Source organism: Choloepus didactylus, chromosome 2 (assembly GCF_015220235.1).
Source record: "Choloepus didactylus isolate mChoDid1 chromosome 2, mChoDid1.pri, whole genome shotgun sequence".
NCBI lineage: Eukaryota > Metazoa > Chordata > Mammalia > Pilosa > Megalonychidae > Choloepus > Choloepus didactylus.
Genome location: NC_051308.1, coordinates 177,240,069 through 177,254,547, shown reverse-complemented (window position 1 = coordinate 177,254,547; position 14,479 = coordinate 177,240,069).

The following is a 14,479-nucleotide window of genomic DNA, read 5'->3' as shown; positions in this document are numbered from 1 at the left end:
CAGTCAGCAGTCTTCTGGCATAGCTTGCTGGTGCCAGAAAGGGCATAAAAATCCACTTCTCCAAGATTTGGGGCGGGCACAAGCCACTGTGGCTCACAACTTTTGATTAGCTACTAGGGTGGCCATTGTTTCAACCCACTCTGGACAAAGGCAGTGGAGGAGACTTAAAGAGGGTAAATTTCCTCAGTGCTGTGGAGGACAGTTGAGGGGATGCATTTGCTGGGCAAGTGAAGAAAGCACAGCTAGCCATGGAAGAAGTTCCTGGTGCCCTTTATGGCCCTCCCTAATCCCCTCTCTAGGGCAATTTGGAGATAGATCATGCTCCTTTGGTGGGTCCCTGGCCTTGTACTCACTGGGAAAGACTGATTTGGGAAAATCCTCTCTAGCAGGCCCCCCTCCCAGAATTTACCCTCCAGGCCAAAGCAGCTTCAGACAATAAAAGCAGTGTAAGAAACAATTGAGGTGGATGGCCTGGGAAAAGGCTTACCGGCTTTAATGCCAGCAGTGAAACATCAGGGAGAGAAAGGTCTGTCTCTTGGGAAGTAGAGAAGCATTCAAATTCCAGTAAGCAAGGGAACTCCAAAGGCCACTATCAAGCACACACTCTGGACAAGACACAGACCCAAAAAAGTCCAGGAGGACCCTGCACCCTGCATTCACCTTGGACAGACCTTCCCGATAGGAGGACTGACATTCAAGAACATCTCTGTCATACCACCAGCTGGTTATGAGTGCAATAAAATGGACATCTCAGGGAATAAATCCCAGAGATAACATTTTTAATTATTGAAATATACAGTGTGGAAGAAAAGATTACAAGACAGACAAAGAAACAGGAAATGAAGGTCCACCCAAAGGAAAAGGATTAAAAATCCAGAAAATATCAATGAAAAAGGCCAGACTGTGGTCACAACGGACAAAGGTATTTTAAAAAGTGATCAGCAATATGTTTATGGAGATGAAAGAAAATACAGAGAAAGAAATAAAGGATATCCAGAAAGCAATGAGGAAAGAAAGAGAATCTTTATAAAAAGACAGAAATCTTTAAAAGAAATAAGAACTATTGGAGTTGAAGACCACAATAACTGAAATGAAAATTACCCAGGAAGTTTCCATAGCAAATTGTAGAAGGCAGAAGAAAGAAAATTGGAATGAGTCAGGCTGAGGCGTAGAAAGAAGAAATAATTATAAAAAGTGGAAATAGCCTGAGAAAGTGCTGGGACACTATCAAGCATACCAATATACGCATTATGTGGATCCCAGAAGGAGAAGAGAGAGAGTAAAGGGCAGAAGGAATATTCCAAAAAACAATTGCAGAAAACTTCTCAAATGTAGCAAAAGATATGACTATGCATATCCAAGAAGGCCAGGGTACACCAAACAGGATAAATGTGAAGACAAATACACCCATCACATACGGATCAAACTTTCAAATGCAAAGGACAAGGAGACAGTTTTGAAAGCTGCAAGAGATAACCAGCATGTTATGTACAAGGGAGTCTCAATTAGAATGAGTGCCAATTTCTCTTCAGAAATGAAAGTGGCAAGAGAGCAGTGGGTTAAAATGCTCAAAGTGCTGAAAGAAAACAACTGCCAACCAAGAATTTTATATCCAGCTGAGGGAGTTAATTGCCACTACACCTACCCTACAAGTAATGCTAAAGGAAGTTCCTTAGAATGAAAGGAAAGGACAATAGAGAGTGGTACAAAGTGGGATAAAGAAATAAAGACCCCCAGTAAAGGTAACCTTTGGGTCATTACAAATACTAGTATAATTGTATTTTGTTTGGTAAGTAACTCCACTTCTTACTTCCTTCATGTGCAAAGATGCAAATGCATAAAAAATAATGATAAATCTAAGGTTTTGGACAATGTACAAAGATATAATGTGTAACAAGTATAAAAAAGGTGGGGATGGAGGAGTATAGGGACAGTGTATGTGTATGCTAAGTATGCTACTGATGTTAAAGTTGGTATCTAATCAAGTATGAATGTTATATATTTAGGATGTTAAATTTTAACCCCATGGTAACCACAAGGAAAACATGAAAAATATATCAATAAAGAAATGAGAGAGGAATCAGTATGGTACTATACAAAAAATAAAAAAAATATTAAAGTAGGCATTAATGGAAGAAATGAAGGCAAAAATAGTATTAGAAAGACTAAATAGCAGAAAAAAGTCTTACATTACAGGTAGTTACTTTAAATGTAAATGGATTAAGCTCACCAGTCAAAGGTCTGGGATTGGCAGAATGTATTAAAGAGCATGGCCTAACTATATGCTGTCTATTTAGGTGAATGAAAATGAAAATAACAACATATCAAAAGTTATGCGATGCAGCAAAGGTAGGGCTGAGAGGGAAATTTAGAGCTCTTTATGCTTATATTACAAAAAAAAAAAAAAGACTTCCAATCAGAGATCCAACCTCAGAACTGGAAGAACCAGAAAAAGAAGAACAAACTAAACCCAAAGTGAGCAGATGGATGGAAAAAACAAAGATTAGAGAGGAGATAAATGAATTAGAGAATTTAAAAAATGGAGAGAATCAACAAAACCAAAAGTTCGTTCTTTGAAAAGATCAATAAAAATTGATAAGCCTCTAGCTAGTCTGATGAAGAAAAAAGAAAGAGGACACAAATGACCAAAATCAGAAATGAAAAGGGGAACATTACTGCTGACACCACTGAAATAAAAAGGACTATAAAAGGATACTATGAATAACTGTACAACCACCAATTAAATAACCTAGATGAAATGGGTGAAATCCTAGAAACACACAATATACCTTCCCTGACTTTATAATAAATAGAAGATCTCAGCAAACCAGTAACTAGTCAAGAGAGTGAATCAATAATCAAAAACCACTTAACAAAGAAAATTCAAGGACCAGATGGCTTCAAAGGTAAATTTTAAACATTCCGAGAAGAATTAACAGAATCCTGCTCAAATTCTTCCAAAAAAAATTGGAGAGGAGGGAACACCCCCTAATTGATTCTGCAAGACATCACCCTCATACTAATGCCAGATAAAGATAGATACCAGAGGAAAAGAAAATTACAGATCATTATCTCTTATAAATATAGATGATGCAAAAATTCTCAAGAAAATACTAGCAAACCAAACCCAACAGCACAGTAAGAGAGTTATTCACCATGATTAAGTGGGATTTATCCCAAGTATGCAAGGGTGGTTCAAATAAGAAAATAATTTAATGTAATACACCAAATTAAAAGAATGAAGGGGAAAAAGAACACATGATCTTCTCAACTGATGCAGAAAAGACAAAATCCAGCACCCTATTTTGATAAAAACACTTACAAAAGTAAAAGCGAAAGGATACATCCCCAACATGATAAAGAGTCTATACAAAAATCCCACAGGTAACATCATACTCAGTGGTGAAAGACTGAAAGCTTTCCCTCCAAGATCAGGAACAAGGTAAGATGCCCATTGTCACCACTGTTATTCAATATTGCAGTGTAGGTTCAAGCCTACAGTACAGTCAGACAAGAAAAAAGAAATAAAGGCATCCAAATTGGAGAATAAGAAGTAAAACTTTTCCTATATGCAGATGACATGATTCTATTGCATAAAATCTGGGAAAAAATCCAAAAAAACCTCCTAGAGGTAATAAATGAATGCAGTAAAGTGGTGGGATACAAGATTAGCATGAAAAAATCAGTAGTGTTTCTATACATTAATGATCAACAATCTGAGGAGGAAATCAAGAAAACAATTCCATTTACAATAGTGACCAAAATAATCAAATATTTAGGAGTAAATCTAACCAAGGATGTAAAGGACTTGTATACAGAAAACTACAAAATCTGGCTAAAAAATTCGAAGGTGGCCTACATAAATGGAAGGACATTTCTCGTTTGATTGGAAAACTAAATATTGTTAAGATATCAATTCTACCAAAGCTATTTTCAGATTCAACATAATACCAATCAAAATTCCAACAACTTTCTTTGCAGAAAAGCCAATAATCAAATTTATGTGGAAGGGTAAGAGGCCCTGAATGGCCAAAGCCATCTTGAAAATGAAGAATGAAGCAGGAAGAATCACACTTCCCAATCTTAAAGCTTAGTATAAAGCCAGAGTAATCAAAACAGCACAGTACTGGCACAGACACAGACATGTGGACCAATGGAATGGAATTGAGAGCTCAGAAATCAACCCTCAGGTTTATGTCCAGCTTATTTTTGACAAAGTGGCAAATAATACTCAATTGGAAAAGAATAGTCCCTTCAACAAATGGTGCTAGCAAAACTAATGTCCATATGCAAAAGAATGAAGGTGGACACTTTTATACAAAAATCAGTTCAAAATAGAGTAAAGAAGTAAATATAAGAGCCAGAACTATAAAGCTCATAGAGGAACATGCAGGGACACACCTTCAGGACCTTGTGTGAGACAATAGTTTCTTAGATTTTTACACCCAAAGCATAAGCAACAAACGAAAAAAATAGATAAATGGAACCTCAACAAAATTAAAACTTTAGTGCCTCCAAGGACTTTATAATGAAAATAAAATGACAGTGTACAGAATGGGAGAAAATATTTGGAAACCTCATATCCAAAAAGGGCTTACTATCCAGAATATATCAAGGACTTCCACAACTCAACAATGAAAAGACAAGCAACCCAATTAACAAATGGGCATAATAATGTGCTCACAGACATAGGGCATGGGTGGTTTGATGGGTTGAGCCCTCTACCACAGGACTTGCCCTTGGGAAGACTGTTGCTGCAAAGGAGAGGGTAGGCCTGCCTATAATTGTGCCTGAGAGCCTCCTCCCGAATACCTTTGTTGCTCAGATGTGGCCCTCTCTCTCTAGCTAAGCCAACTAGGCAGGTGAAAGCTCTGCCCTCCCCCCTACATGGGATCAGACACCCAGGGGAGTGAATCTCCCTGGCAATGTGGAATATGACTCCTGTAGAGGAATGTAGACCTGGCATTGTGGGATGGAGAACATCTTCTTGACCAAAAGAGGGATATGAAACGAAATGAAATAAGCTGCAGTGGCAGAGAGATTCCAAAAGGAGCCAAGAGGTCCCTCTGGTGGGCACTCTTATGCACAATATAGACAACCTTTCTTAGGTTCTAGTGAATTGGAGTAGCTAGCAGTAAATACCTGAAACTATCAAACCACAACCTGGAACCCATGAATCTTGAAGACGATTGTATAAAAATGTAGCTTATGAGGGGTGACAATGTGATTGGGAAAGCTATATGGACCACACTCCCCTTTGTCTAGTTTATGGATGGATGAGTAGAAAAAGGGGGGAAGGAAACAAACAAACAAACAAACAAAGGCACCCAGTGTTCTTTTTTACTTTAATTGCTCTTTTTCACTTTAATTATTATTCTTGTTATTTTTGTGTGTGTGGTAATGAAGGTGTCAGAGATTGATTTTGGTGATGAATACACAACTATGTAATGGTACAGTGAGCCATTGAATGTACACTTTGTTTTGTATGACAGCATGGTATGTGAATATATCTCAATAAAATGAATTTTAAAAAAATGGGCAAAAGATTGAATAGAGATTTCTCCAAAGAAGATATTGGAATGGTGAAAAAGCACATGAAAAGATGCTCAACATCATTAGGCATTAGGAAAGTGCAAATCAAAACCACAATGAGATACCGTTTCACACCAACTAGAATGGCTGCTATTAAAAAAAATGGATAATCACGAGTCTTGGAGAGGATATGGAGAAATAGGAACACTCGTTCATTGCTAGTGGCATTGTAAAATGGTGCAGCTGCTGTGACAGTTCTTCAGAAAGTTAAGTATAGAATTATCATATGATCCAGAAATCCCATTTCTAGGTATATACGAAAAGAATTGAAAGTAGGGATTCAGACAGATATTTGCACACCAATGTTCATAGTGGCATTCTATACAATTACCAAAAAAATGGAGGGAACCCATGTGTCCATCAACTATGAATTGATAAACAAAATGTGGTATATAGACACAATGGAATATTATTCAGCCATTAAAAATGAAAGGAAGTTCTGATACATGCAACAAAATGAATGAACCTTGAAAACATCATGTTGCATCTAAATAAGCCAGACACAACAGGACAAAGAATGCATGATCTCACTCCTATGAAATTTAGACTAAGCAAACTCATAAAATCAGACTCTAGAATATAAGTTACCAGGGGACAGGTGGGGATAGGGAATAGGGAGACAGTCTTAAAATGTACAGAATATCTGTTTGGGATGATGGGAAGGTTTTGGTAATGGATGGTGGTGATGGTTGCATAGCAATGTGAACCTAATTAAGGGCACTGAATTATTCTTTGAAGGGTTAAAGGGGTAATTAAACATTGTATATATGTTAGTAGAATAAAATTTTTTTAAATCCATAGAACTGCATAACACAAACAGTGAACACTAAGTTAAACCTTGGACTACAGTTATACTCTAATTACAAAAATGTGCTTTCATCAATTGTAACAAATGTACCACACTGATTCCAGGTGTTAATAATGGGATTGCATACAGGAATCCTATATTTTATGCATGATTGTTCTGTAAACCCACAACTTCTCTAATTAAAAAAAATAAAAATAAAAAAGTAAGTGACATGACATGTTTCAAGTATTAAAAAGGACTGTCAACAACAAATTTTAAAGCAGACTTAATTTCTTAAATATCAAAAATTATCTTCAAATGAAATGGTATAAATATGTGAATTAAAAGGCAAAGATTGGAAGAGAGTATATAAACACAGCCACATGCACAACCCAACTATATGTTGTTTGAAGTGAGAAGAAACTCACTTCCTGATTCAATGATATAAGTAGGGTGAATATAAGAGAATGTTTTAATATACTATCGTGAAATATATGGAAACCAGAATTAAAAATACAATCCCATTTACAATCACTCTATGGAAAATGAAATACTTAGGTATATGTTTAACAAAGTATTATGAGATCTGTATGCTGAAAACTATAAAATGCTAATGAAAGAAATTAAAGAGGACCTAAAAAATTGGAGAGGCATAACATGACCATGGATTAGAAGATTCACCTTAGTAGAATATCAGTTCCCTCAAATTGATCTGCAGGTTGAATGCAATTTCTGTCAAAATCCCAGCAAGGTTTTTTGGTAGACAGAGACAAACTTATTCTAAAATTTATATGGAAAGCCACAGGACTTAGAATAGCTAAAAATACTACTGAACAAGAATAAAGTGGGAGGAGTCACTATACCTTATATTAAGGCTTATTATATAGCCACAGTAATTAAGACAGTACTGTATTGATGGAGGACTAGATATACAGGTCAATGGAACAGAATAGAGAACCCAGAAATCTACCCACACAGATATGCCCAACTGGTTTTTGACAAAGATGCAAAAGTAATTCAATGTGGGAAGGATTGTATTTTCAACAAATGATGCTGGAGCAAATGAACATCCACAGTCAGAAAAAGAAAAAAAAGAACCTTGAACAAAGCTTCACATTTTATATTAAAACTAAATTAAAATGGATCATGGACATAGATGTAAGTTCATCAAACCATTAGGAAAAAAGTAAGTAAGAGAAGATCTTTAGGATTTAGGACTGGGCAAAAGTTCTTAAAGTCGACACAAATAGCATGATCCATAAAAGAAAAAGTGATAAATCAGATCTCACCAAAATTAAAAACATTTGCTCTTCAGAAGACCCTGTAAAGAAAATGAAAAGATAATGTAGAGACTGGGAGAAAATATTTGCAAGCTACATATCTGGCACAGATGTATAGTGAACTCTCAAAACTCAACATTTAAAAATAATCCAATTAGAAAATGGGAAAAAGACATGAACAAACGTTTTTCTGAAGAAGATGTACAGATGGCAAATAATTGTATGAAAAGAGTTCAACATCATTAGCCATTAATTAGAGAAACGCAACTTAAAAGCACATTGAGATATCACTACACAACTATCCAAATGGCTAAAAAGTAGTGATAATAAATGCTGGTGAGGATGCAAAGACACTGGATCACTTATACATTGCCAGTGGGAATGTAAAATGGTACAGCCACTCTGGAAAACAGTTTAGCAGTTATAAAACTACACATACAATTAAACATACAGCCCAGCAATTGTATTACTGGGTATTTATTACAGAGAAATTAAAATGCATATTCACACAAAAAACAGAAATATTCAGTGTATTAATTAATAATTGATAATCAATTAATAATAGCCAAATTTGAAAACAACTCAGATGTCCTTCCAACAAGTGAACAGTTAAGCAAACTATGCTATAGCCATACCATGGAATACTATTCAACAATGAGAAATGAACTACTAATGTACGTAACAGCTAGATGAATCTCAAGGGAATTATGCAGAGTGAAAAAAGCAAATCCTGGGAGACTACATAGTGCATGATTCCACTGATACAATATTCTTGAAATAACAAAAATATAGATATGGTGTATTAGGGGAGGGGAGATGAGAAGGAGGGAAGTATGGCTATAAAGAAGTAATATGAACATGACCACAGACATAGGGGACTGGTGGTTGATGGGTTGAGCCCTCTACCGTAGGTTTTACCCTTGGGAAGACAGTTGCTGCAAAGGAGAGGCTAGGCCTCCCTATAATTGTGCCTAAGAGCCTCCTCCCGAATGCCTCTTTGTTGCTCAGATGTGGCCCTGTCTCTCTAGCTAAGCCAACTTGAAAGGTGAAATCATTGCCTTCCCCCCTACGTGGGATCAGACACACAGGGTAGTGAATCTCCCTGGCAACGTGGAAAATGACTCCCGGGGAGGAATGTAGACCCGGCATCGTGGGATGGAGAACATCTTCTTGACCAAAAGGGGGATGTGAAAGGAAATGAAATAAGCTTCAGTGGCAGAGAGATTCCAAAAGGAGCCGAGAGGTCACTCTGGTGGGCACTCTTACGCACAATTTAGACAACCCTTTTTAGGTTCTAAAGAATTGGGGTAGCTGGTGGTAGACACCTGAAACTATCAAACTACAACCCAGAACCCATGAATCTCGAAGACAATTGTATAAAAATGTGGCTTATGGGGGGTGACAATGGAATTGGGAAAGCCATAAGGACCACACTCCACTTTGTCTACTTTATGGATGGATGACTAGAAAAATAGGGGAAGGAAACAAACAAACAAACAGACAAAGGGACCCAGTGTTCTTTTTTACTTCAATTGCTCTTTTTCATTCTAATTATTATTCTTGTTATTTTTGTGTGTGTGCTAATGAAGGTGTCAGGGATTGATTTAGGTGATGAATGTACAACTATGTAATGGTACTGTGAACAATCGAATGTAAGATTTGTTTTGTATGACTGCGTGGTATGTGAATATATCTCAATAAAATGAAGATAAAAAAAGAAGCAATATGAGGAATTCTTGTGAAAGAAATGTTCTATCTTGACTATGGTTGTAGACACAAAACTTCATGTGATAAAATTTCATAGGACCAAACACAGAAACAAATGAGTGCCAAACCTGAGGCAATGGGATAAGGTCAATGTATGGTATCAATGTTAATGTCCTCGTTGTGATAGCTTTGCAAGATGTTATTGTCAGAGGAAACTGGGCAAAGGGTACACTGAATTTCTCTGTATTGATCCTTACAACTGCATGTGAATCTGCAATCATCTCAAACTAAAATGTTCAATTTAAAAAAGCACTTTCAAACAGACAAACAAGCTCTGACGGCTCCCCATTGCCTACAGAATTAAGTACAAACTCTTCATGCTCCCAGCTCCTTAAAAAACAGGCTCCCAATTCCCTTTCCAATCTTACTCCATAGCCTCCTGCACTCTAGCTGAATAATGAACTATTCCTGGGAGTTCCCCAGGTCTCGGCTTCTCCACTCAGCTCTTGCTATTCCAACTGCTTGGAAGCCCCCTCCCTCATCCCTTCAATAGCCTTAAACCCCTCTCCCCTCAAGCTCGCCTCCAAATGGCACCTCCAGCTGGTGTTATTTCCAGCAGGAAGGAATTCTTTTCTTCAGTGAGCTACCACAATACCTAGTCACTTCATATCACAGGTAAGTATGTATTTGTTTTATATTATCCACAAAGGTAGAAGCTTTTCTCAGACAGGACAGTGATTTGTTTATCTCTGAGACCCTCACAAATGCCAGCGAGTGCCTGCATTAGCACTCAGAGAATGCCGAGATGGTGTGGTGGAAAGCACTTTCCATCCTGAGAGACGGGAATATTTGAAGAAGTACCAGCTCTGAAGCCAGCCTCACTTCCTCTCTATCTAGTCCTGCTTCCACTACCTATTTATAGTTTGGCCTTTATCCCCAGTTTCTTTAATACAAGGTAAGTGATCATGTATTAAAAATCACCTTCCCCCAAACCTGGCACATAAACATGCAGAAAATGCAGCTGGGGTTTAAAGACCTGGTTATGTGAACTTAAGCGAACAACTTGTTTTCTTTGTACACTCAGTTTCTTCATCTATAAAATGGGGACAATAGTATCTATGAATGAAGTAAGATTAATTGCATTATTTGTGTGAAAACACTTTAGGAATGTTTGAGCACAATATCCAAAGAAAGTATTGTTGGTGGAATGTGAGTGAGCTAACATTTCTTAGGGTATTCACCAAGAGCCTGGCAGAGTTTTAAATGAGTTAATTGATTTATGCCTTACTGTAATTCTAGGCACAGCAGACTATTACTATCTCTATTTTACAGATGAAGCGACGGGGCGTAGGGAGGTTAGCTAAGTGGCTGAGACTGCCTACCTCCAGGACTTGTGCATTAGTACCACAATGCCTCTCTAGGAGAGACACATGGGTGACGTTTAAGACCTTCACAGTTATAAATTTAGGAGTCCCTTGACTTTCAGATTCTTGCTGGCTTATCTTTTTTTTTTTTTTTTTGAGCTCTGTAAAAAAACTGGTAATAGCTGTGTTCCCCACCCTTCACCGTAAGTATTTTCTTTGCAACTTTTGATTTAAAGGATCAGGGCTGCTTAACAATCCCTTCCCTTATCCTCCTGTAAGCTCCTTCTCCTATTCTTACCGTGTCTGTTCTCACCCTTTCTGCCTCTCCTTGTGGTCCAGTGCTCCAAATAGCTGGTTGCTCCCAGGAGGTAGCATCTCCTACCCTTAGAGAAAGGAGGCCACCAGACAAAACACCAGCGCAGTGCCTTCCCCAAGACACCTTCCAACATTCTCTTTCCTCCAGCCAAGGTTAATACCTTCATGAGGCACCTGGAGTGCTTTTGAAGCTGTGGAATCACCTGGGATGCTTGTTAAAACTATCAACCACAGACTTACAGAATCAGAAATTGGAGGTCAGGCGTACGTGTCTGCATTTTTTTTTTTTTTAACAGCAGCTCTGGTGATCTTTTTTTTTTTTTTAAGTTATTAGAGAAGTTGTGAGTTTACAAAACAATGCATAATGTACAGAATTCCCACATGCCACCCCACCACAAGCCAACTTGCATTGGAGTGGAACATTTGTTACAATTGATGATAGCACATTTTATAATTGTAGTATTAATGAGAGTCCATGGTTTAACTTATGGTTCACTGTTTTTATAGTGTAGTTCCATGGATTTTTAAAAATTTTTATTCTGTTACAATATGTACAATCTAACATTTTCCCCTTTTAACCATATTCAGATATATATTTCAGTGCTGTTAATCGTGTTCGCAGTGTTCTGCTACCATCACCACCATCCATTACCAAAACATTTCCATCATTCTAAATAGAAATGCTGTACATTTTAAGCCATAACTTCCCATTCCCTAGCACTACCCCACCCCCTGGTATCCTATATTCTAGATTCTGACTCTATGAGTTTGCTTATTCTAATTGTTTGAAGTCAGTGACATCATACAATATTTATTCTTTTATGTCTGGCTTATTTCATTCTACATGATGTCTTCAAAGTTTATCCATATTGTCACATGTAGCATGACTTTGTTTCTTTTTATGACTAAATAATATTGCACTGTATGTATACAACACATTTCGTTTATCCATTCATCGGTTGATGGACACTTGGGTTACTTCCATCTTTTGGCAATGGTGATAATGCTCCTAAGAACATTAGTGTGAAAACATCTGGTTGAAGCCCTGCTTTCCATTGTTTGGGGTGTATACCTAGTAGTGGGATTGCCAGGTCATACGGTAGTTCAATGCTTAGCTTTCAGGAAACCTCCAAAGTGTCTTCCATAGCAGCTGCACCATTTTCCATTGCCACGAGCAGTGACTGAGTGTTCCTATTTCTCCACATCCTCTGCAACACTAGTTTTCTATTTTTTAAAATAGTAGCCATTCTAATGGGTGTGAAATGGTATCTCATTGTGGTTTGGATTTGCATTTCCTTGATGGCTAATGAAGTAGAGCATCTATTCATGTGCTTTCTGACCTTTTGTATATCTTCTTTGGGCAATATCTATTGAAGTCTTTTGCATATTTTTAAATTGGGCTCTTTGTCTTTTTTGTTGTTTCTTTATATGTTCTGGATATTAAACTCTTACTGAATATGTGGTTTCCAAGTATTTTCTGCCACTTAGTAGGTTGTTGTTTTATTTTCATGATAAAGTCCTTTGAGGCAGAAAAGTCTTTAATTTTGATGAGGCCCCATTTATCTATTTTTTTTCTTTTGTTGCTTGTGATTGGGTTTAAGTTTAAGAAACCATTGCCTAATCCAAGGTCCTGAAGATGTTTCCCTAAGTTTTCTTCTAGGAGTTTGATTGTTCCAGTTCTTATATGAAGGTCTTTGATTTTGAGTTGATTTTTGTATATGGTGTGAAGTAGGGGTCCTCCTTTTTTTGTTTGTGTGCAAATGGAGATCCAGGTTTCCCAGCAGCACTTGTTATTCTTTCCCCCTTCAGTAGTCTTCTCCACCTTGTCAAAAATCAGTTGGCCATAAATGTGAGCCTTGATTTCTGAGCTTTCAATTTGATTCCATTGGTCCATATGTCTATCCTTGTGCCAGTACCAGGCTGTTTTGATTACTGTAGCTTTGTAATAAGTTTTAAGATTGGGAAGAGTGAGTCCTCCAACTCCATTCTTCCTTTTGAATATGGCTTTTGCTATTTGGGGCTCCTACCTAACATATAAATTTGATGATTGGCTTTTCCATTATTGCAAAGAAGGTTGTTGGAATTTTGCTTGGGGTTGCATTGAATCTGTAATTACATTTGGTAGTACTGACATCTAAATGATATTCAGTCTTCCAATCCATGAACATGGAATGTCCTTGCATTTATTTAGTTCTTTAATTTCTTTACATCTCTGCTTATATTGATTCATAGATAAATGATTCTTTAGTTGCTATTGTAAATGGATTTTTTTTTCCTTGATTTCTTCTTCCAAGTGTTCATTGCCTGTGTGAAGAAACACTACCAATTCTGGGGTGTTAATCATGTACCCTGCCACTTTGCTATTTATTTATTACCTCTAGGGACTTTGTTGTAGATTTTTCAGGATTTTCTGTAGATAGGATCATGTCACCTGCAAATAGGGAAAGTTTTACTTCGTCTTTTCCAATCTGAATGCTTTCATTTCTTTTTCTTGCCTAACAGCTCTGGCAAGAACTTCCAGTACACTGATGAATAATAGTGGTGATAGTGGGCAGTCTTGTCCTGTACCTAATCTCAGAGTGAAGGCTTTCAGTCTTTCACCATTAAGTAGGATGTCATCTGTGGGCTTTTCAAATGTTCTGTACCACACTGAGAAATTTTCTTCTATTTCTAGTGTTCTAAGTGTTTTTATCAAGAAAGGGTGGTGTGTTTTGTCAAATTACTTTTCTGCATCATTTGATTCATTCTGTTAATGTGGTGTATTTCATTAATTGATTTTCTTATGTTAACCGAACATTGCATACCAGGGATATATATTTGACCATGGTGTTTAATTTTTTTTAATGTGCTCTTGGATTAGGTTTGCTAGTAATTTTTAAAATCTTTTTGTATCTATAATCATAAGAGATATCAGTCTGTAGTTTTCCTTTCTTGTGGTATCTTTATCCAGCTTTGATATGAGGAGATGTTTGCCTCATAGAATGAATTCAGGAGTGTTCCTTCCTCTTCAATGTTTTGGGAGATTTTGAGCAGTGGTGGAGCTATGTCTTCTTAGAATGTTTGGTAAAATTCTGCAATGAAACTGTCTGTTCCTAGCCTTGGAGGTTTCTGATGACTGATTCAATCTCTTTATTATTAATTGGTTTATTGAGATCTTCTATTTCTTCTTTTTTAAATACAATTTTGTACAGATATAATCACATAACATACAGTCATTCAAAGTGTACGATCGGTTGTTCACAGTATTGTCATATAGTTGTGCTTTCATCACCACAATCAAACTTTGAACACTTTCATTACTCCAGAAAGTAAAATAAAAATTAAAATAAAAAAGAACATCCAAAACATCCCATTCCCCTGTTCTCCCATTGTTCATTTACTTTTTAATACAGTTTAATTGAGATATATTCACATACCCTACAGTCATCCACAGT